We start from the raw sequence: 6157 nt of genomic DNA, 5'->3' as shown, positions 1-6157 counted from the left end.
TTTGGCAATTACCCAAACCCCATGTTCCCTACACAGACATAGACACCGAGAGAGAGCGCATGATGGTCCAGACCAACTAAGGCAAATGCCTATATCACCTTCTTTTGCAATTGCTGCAATAGCCCGCTGCTTCACCTCATCAGAATCATCCTTGTTTATTACCTCATGATCACTGAGCTATGACAAGTGGACAAGACCCTGTTTTAAGAAGCCATCCAAATGGACAAAGATGCCAAACGACGGCACAAATTGCACTTTAGCGATGAACAAAGTATAGCTCTAGTAGTTCTGCATCAGCATTCCGAGGTGTCTCTCCCAACCTTTTAGGTCCATCAAGTCTGTCCTTTTTAACCCCCTTCGAAGTTGGAGAGCTTTGTCCTCTTTTTTCTCCAATTGAAGAGTCCACTTGCCAGCAATCTCGATCACTTGACAATTGCTTTTTCAGCTTTTTGTTGTCATAATGCATCGAACGGACTCCAATTTGGGAAGAAGCTCAAAGAGTGAAAGAAAGCGTTGTGGGAGACGCAGGGAACTCTCGTGGACGGTTCCCAGAAAGACATCCATACAAAAGGCATTCTGCCCCAATTTTCAGAGTTCGAAGATAGTTTGGCTGTTGCTTCTTTGTCTTGATCGTGTTATCACGACCAATTTGTCTGCTTTTTCATCGAATTCTATTACACTTCATCTTCATCTTCATCTTCGTTGCAGCCTTCTAGTCTCTTTGCATCACAGCAATGTTTGTGTTCTCCGTCCTCTTCTTGTGTTCCTATTCTGTCCCTCTTTCTCCGATTTCCTTCAACCCCAAAAACTGCTCTTCTCCCCCATTGACGAAAAAAAATCTCCCCCAAAAAAACCTTCTTTCAAAAATAGGACACCCTTTCAAAATAGGATCCCTCACTTTTCCTTTCCCAAAACATAAATGACCGAAAGCAAAACAGTCAACAAATCTGATTGTATACCCTGCCCTTAGGTTTCCACCACTTGTAAACATGGGTTTTCCCAAATATAAAGCAAGGCACTAAAGAAGCTCCTGTCTCAATTGCACCAATACTCTGCTTCAGATAAGCTACCTCACGATCATGTTTCATAAAGAGCATCTCTCTAACACCTCCAGCAATCAGAACATAGCTACAACCATCTTTTAATAAATCGCAAAGAACCTTTCATGAGGCAGACACTAGTCTCAACCAAGTCCATATGTCTCTTAAAATAGGAGTCCTAAAACCCGCACTACTTGCCAGACCCTTAACTTTTTAACTGCAGAAACCTCCATTGCAAAATCCAAGGTAGATGGTATTTTATCTTCTAGTGCTTCTGAAACAGATCCAAAATTCCCAAACATCTCCATTACTATGCTTTCAAACTTCTCTCCACTATACTCGCATGCAGAAAATAAATGTAAACATGACTAAGTATGTACAAAGTAACAAAACACACAACTTTTGGGTGGATTTCACACCTCGGATATGTAGCAATACGACGTCCACCCCCTCTAATCCTACGCATCCTCTGGATGGGCCAACTACCCATGATCATTATCATCAAGATCCACAAACAGATCAATCTCTTCATTGTGCATTTCCGGTATATCAACAAGATTATCTGTCATATCATTTGTCTCTTCTATTGGAGTTTGTTCTCGTTGCTCTTCTCTTGCAAATTCTTCCAATGCATAATCTTCATCATCTCTTTTCTTGAAAATCTTGATTCTTCTTCCTGCAATAGGCACTCTAAGCACTGCTCCATCCAATTCTGTCAACTCATATGTTGCATTATCAAAGACATGTCTGACTATGTATGGCCCAAACCATCTTTTCACCATCTTCCGAAGTGCAGTATGCTGATTTTCAAGGCTGCTATCAAAGACTAATACCCAGTCTCCCTCTTCTATTGCTCTAGGTCGCAAGCGATGCTTGCTATCAAACCTCTCCTTATTTCTTAGTCTAGCAATCTTCAACCTGTCAATAGCTAGCTCTGGTCTTCTCTACAACTGCCGAATTCGAAGAGCTAAGAGCTCCTCTCTCGTCAAATCCTCCTGCCAAGGTAAAACTGATCAAGTCCAAGCACAAGTCTCAATCGGCATAACCGGTTTCTGACCCTACATCAACTCTGCGGGCATATATCCTGTGGTAACACTGTGAGTCGTACGATCAGCCCACAAAGCAAATTGTAGAAGTCTTGGCCATTCTCCAATCTGTCCTCTGCATGCTTTAGCTAATGCTTTCACTCTCGGCGGATGCCCTCTTTCACTCTTCCCATTTCCCTCTGGATTGTATGCTGTGGTTAGAGCCAACTTGATTCCTAGTTGAGAGAAAAACTCCCTAGCTTCATCTGCATCCAATTCACCACGATCCGTAGTGATCTTACCCACACAGCCATACCTGTAGAAAATTTCTTCCAATAAGAACTTACACACTACACTAGTGGTCTTCGTTCTCAAAGGTCTGCCCTCAACATGATTGGTAAGATCCTCTCTAGCCAAAACAATATACCTCATCTACCATAGACCCATAGGCATAGTAATCCAGTCAACTACCCACTTATAATGAATGCATAGCGGATAGGTCGAATGAAGCTCATCTTGATGACGCACTACCGAGCACATCTGGCAGTCTCTGCAAGTCTCTACAAAGTGAGAAACATCTCTATACGTGCCTTTCCACCAATATTTCTCCTTGATTTTCTCATAAGTAGCCCGCACTCCTCTATGACGAGCCCAAGGACTCTCATGAAACTCCCTCATCACCTGTAACTGTGTCTCTCTATCGCAGACAACCTGCAAAGGTAATCCACCTCTTTTCTTCGGATGCTTCCAAATAAATCTGTATTTGAGAAAATAACCATAGGCTTTTCTTCTGATCTTCTTGAACTCTTCATCTGTCCATTCATCTCTTTTGCTTAGTGTACTAAGGTACTTGCCAATCTGCAACCAATCTCCAACATAGAGTTCTTCTATGAAAGCCACAATATCATAAACATGGCAAACATGATCAACCATAGTGGCTCAAATTTCTGCATCATCCTCTTGTACAAGTAGAGTCTCCTCATTATCATATCTGGCTCTAGATAACATATCTACCACTAGATTATCCTTCCTTGCTATGTGTTCAAATTTTGGATTTAATGACTTGATGTATGCAATCCATCTCAGCATAGCTATATCCGGAGTAGAGCAACTCGTAATCATACCTATCAATGGCAAGCAATCTGTCTCTACCACAACTAAAGCTCCAATAAAGTACTTCTTGTCACATTTGAGAGCCGTAACAATCCCCAGTAACTCCCTCTTGATTTGCGGATATCTCCTCTGTCTCTCGTTTAGGACTTTTGCCCCAAACCGAATAGCATACATGTTTCCATCTGCATCATCTTGACCCACATCCCAACCTATGCCAATTGGACTAGTGTCAACTGTCAATAGAATAGGCCTTCCACAATTATAATCCGCTTTCTTGAGAGTAGGAGCAATCTGCAATAACTTCTTCAATTTCCACATGGCTCTAGTGTGGCTCTCATCCCAATAAAATTTTTGCCCCTTTCGAGGCAACTGATATAAACAATCTGCTATGTGTGCAAAATGAGGTATCCAAATCATATAAAACACACAAGCTCCAATGAACCTCCGTACGTCTAAGTGGTAGAACAATACTCCGTAATCTTGCCTATAGCATCCACCTTATCAGGTGAGGATTTCCTGCCATAATATCCACACATATTTCCAACAATGACAACCTCATTCACTCCAAAAATAGATTTTTGCCCTGATAGTGTCAAGTTCACTTCTTCTAACCTAGCCAAAATCTTCTCACAAGCTGAAATATGATCAGCCACAAAGTATCTGCATCCTTGCTCATTTAGACTCTCATTCTTCTCTTCTTTTGCACATCCCTTAATGGGCACATCATCCAAGAAAGGCATGGTAAGCTGAGGTATGTAATTACAAAGGACCTTATGCATGGCATTCATCATATGCGCAATTAAATTAGTGGCACCTTGAGGCAAGGTATACATCCTAACAAGCCCAATAGGAGTTCTCATGGTGGTTATGTCCCTGCTTTCCAAAGCCAACTGAAACTGATCATATCCTGAATACAAATCACCTAAAGAATAGATGGCACGTCCAGCAAATGCTTCTGCAAACTCATCCATAACTAGATCTATACCAACATTCCTGATAGTAACTCTGTTTACTGGCTGCATGTCCTGTATAAATCGAAGAGTACCATTCTTCTTTAGAACCGTAAACCACCTATTTGAGTATGGTGCAGATGAAGGCTCAAGAATTCCCATCGTGATTTTCTCATTCAATAAATCAATCAGCTTTGGCAGGTGTGCCTAAGGCACTGGAATAGGTCGGAGGTTCCATGGAATATGAGAAATAGTAAAAATGACCATAGGAGCAACAATATCCGAATTCACACATCCAATCTCATGCGGCAAAAAAGAAAACCCCCTTCCATGTCGCTCAAGCATCTCCTGAAAGCATTGCTTCTCTGTGTGTAGCAATGAATCACTATTTCCAATTTTGAATTCAGTAAGAGTATCTGCTGAAAATTTATGGCCTATATGCTCCAGATTCCTCAAAATTGGCTATTTGGTAGCCCTCTCTATTTGCTGATCACTGTCAGGTGGAAGCAGTACAGCTATCGGCTTCACCTTCTTATCCACAGTCTTGTATTTCGTGTCAACCGTGGCTTCATTATGATCCTCTGCATTACTCAAATCTTGCTGTAAATCAGCAATTCTGCACTTCGCTGAATATCCTCAGCCCTCTGCTCTATGGACTACATAGGAACAGCCCTAAACTCTGGATGCTGAAATATTTCAGTAGTAAACTCTGTTGGCTGAAAGTTTTCAGCCCTCTGTGTCTCTATAAGCTGATCATAATTAGCGGGAAACTCTGTTTACTGAATTTCTTCAGCACTCAACACTTTTTGCTGAGCCACCTCAGCCTTGGACTCAATCTGTGACAAAAAATCTGCAATTTCATGAAACATGTCCAGGGATTGCACTAATACATTACTGTGACAACTCTGCATATCAGTTTTCAGCATATTTTCCATCTCTATCATCGTATCTGCACAAATCATACTATCATACATCCCATCTATATGCTCATCATCTTCTAAAATTCCTACATTTTTCAAATTTTTCTCCTTCCTGCATATGTACTACCTAGCAGCTCTAGGCAACTTAGAAGTCTTTTGATAACTCATCAAACTGTTTGCTGAAATTCCAACAAAATTGGAGGAGAAAACACTGCTGCCAAGAGGCGAGAACTCCAATCTCCTCTGCTCTGTACCACTGTCGTCTCGCGAAACAACGGTACCTAACGAAAACCCGAATCCCTCACAATGGGCAAAGGTGCATCTCTAAGAGTATCCCTGTTTCTAACATGGTTCACACACAGAGTCATAAACTGAACTGCTCTCATACCATCTTTACTGCAAATCCGTGCATAAGCAGATCCATCATCCATTACCTTTGTTTCCATGCGCATCTCTGTGATGAATGGATGTCCAAGAATTATGGGATAAGAGCATGAATCCTGCACAAAGAAATGAAAATCCTCCTCTACATCTCCAATAGAAACTGTGACACTGGGATAGACAGTATACAAATCACCTGCAATGTTGTTGGCGGCTCTCATACGCCACCCATACTCTACATCCATAGGTCATCTGTTACTTTCATAAACTCCACAAACTATGAGATTAATCTCTGAACTATGATCCACCAAAGCAACATAAGGCACCTGTTTCTCTCCAATTTTTACCATCGTCTCTGTAGTTGCCCTAGCTCAATGACTCCGCCAAAAGTGACCACGCGGTATCAAGACAGGCTCATCAGTTTCAACATAATGCATAGGCTGAACCCTCTTCTCTATTTGTGGAAAAACAGAAGCATTCTCAACCATAACCTCATCCTCATCGTCATCCAACTCCCCAATCAAAACTCCCTATGTATTAGTAGTAGCCAATGCATGTCTTTTCCTCTTCAAGACCTCTTGAAACTGATCTTGAAACTCTCTTTTCGAGATTCCCAAAACCTCAGAAATAGTAAAAGTCACCTCACTGCCAAGTATCTTGTCATTAAAGATTTTCTTCATGTCTATAGATGTTTCAATATCGGACATCAATCTAAACCCTAACTGCTT

The sequence above is a fragment of the Lygodium microphyllum genome, chromosome 25 (genome assembly GCF_053477565.2).
Source record: "Lygodium microphyllum isolate KBCC chromosome 25, Lygodium_microphyllum_v1.1.10, whole genome shotgun sequence".
Classification (NCBI taxonomy): domain Eukaryota; kingdom Viridiplantae; phylum Streptophyta; class Polypodiopsida; order Schizaeales; family Lygodiaceae; genus Lygodium; species Lygodium microphyllum.
This window is presented reverse-complemented; position numbering follows the sequence as displayed.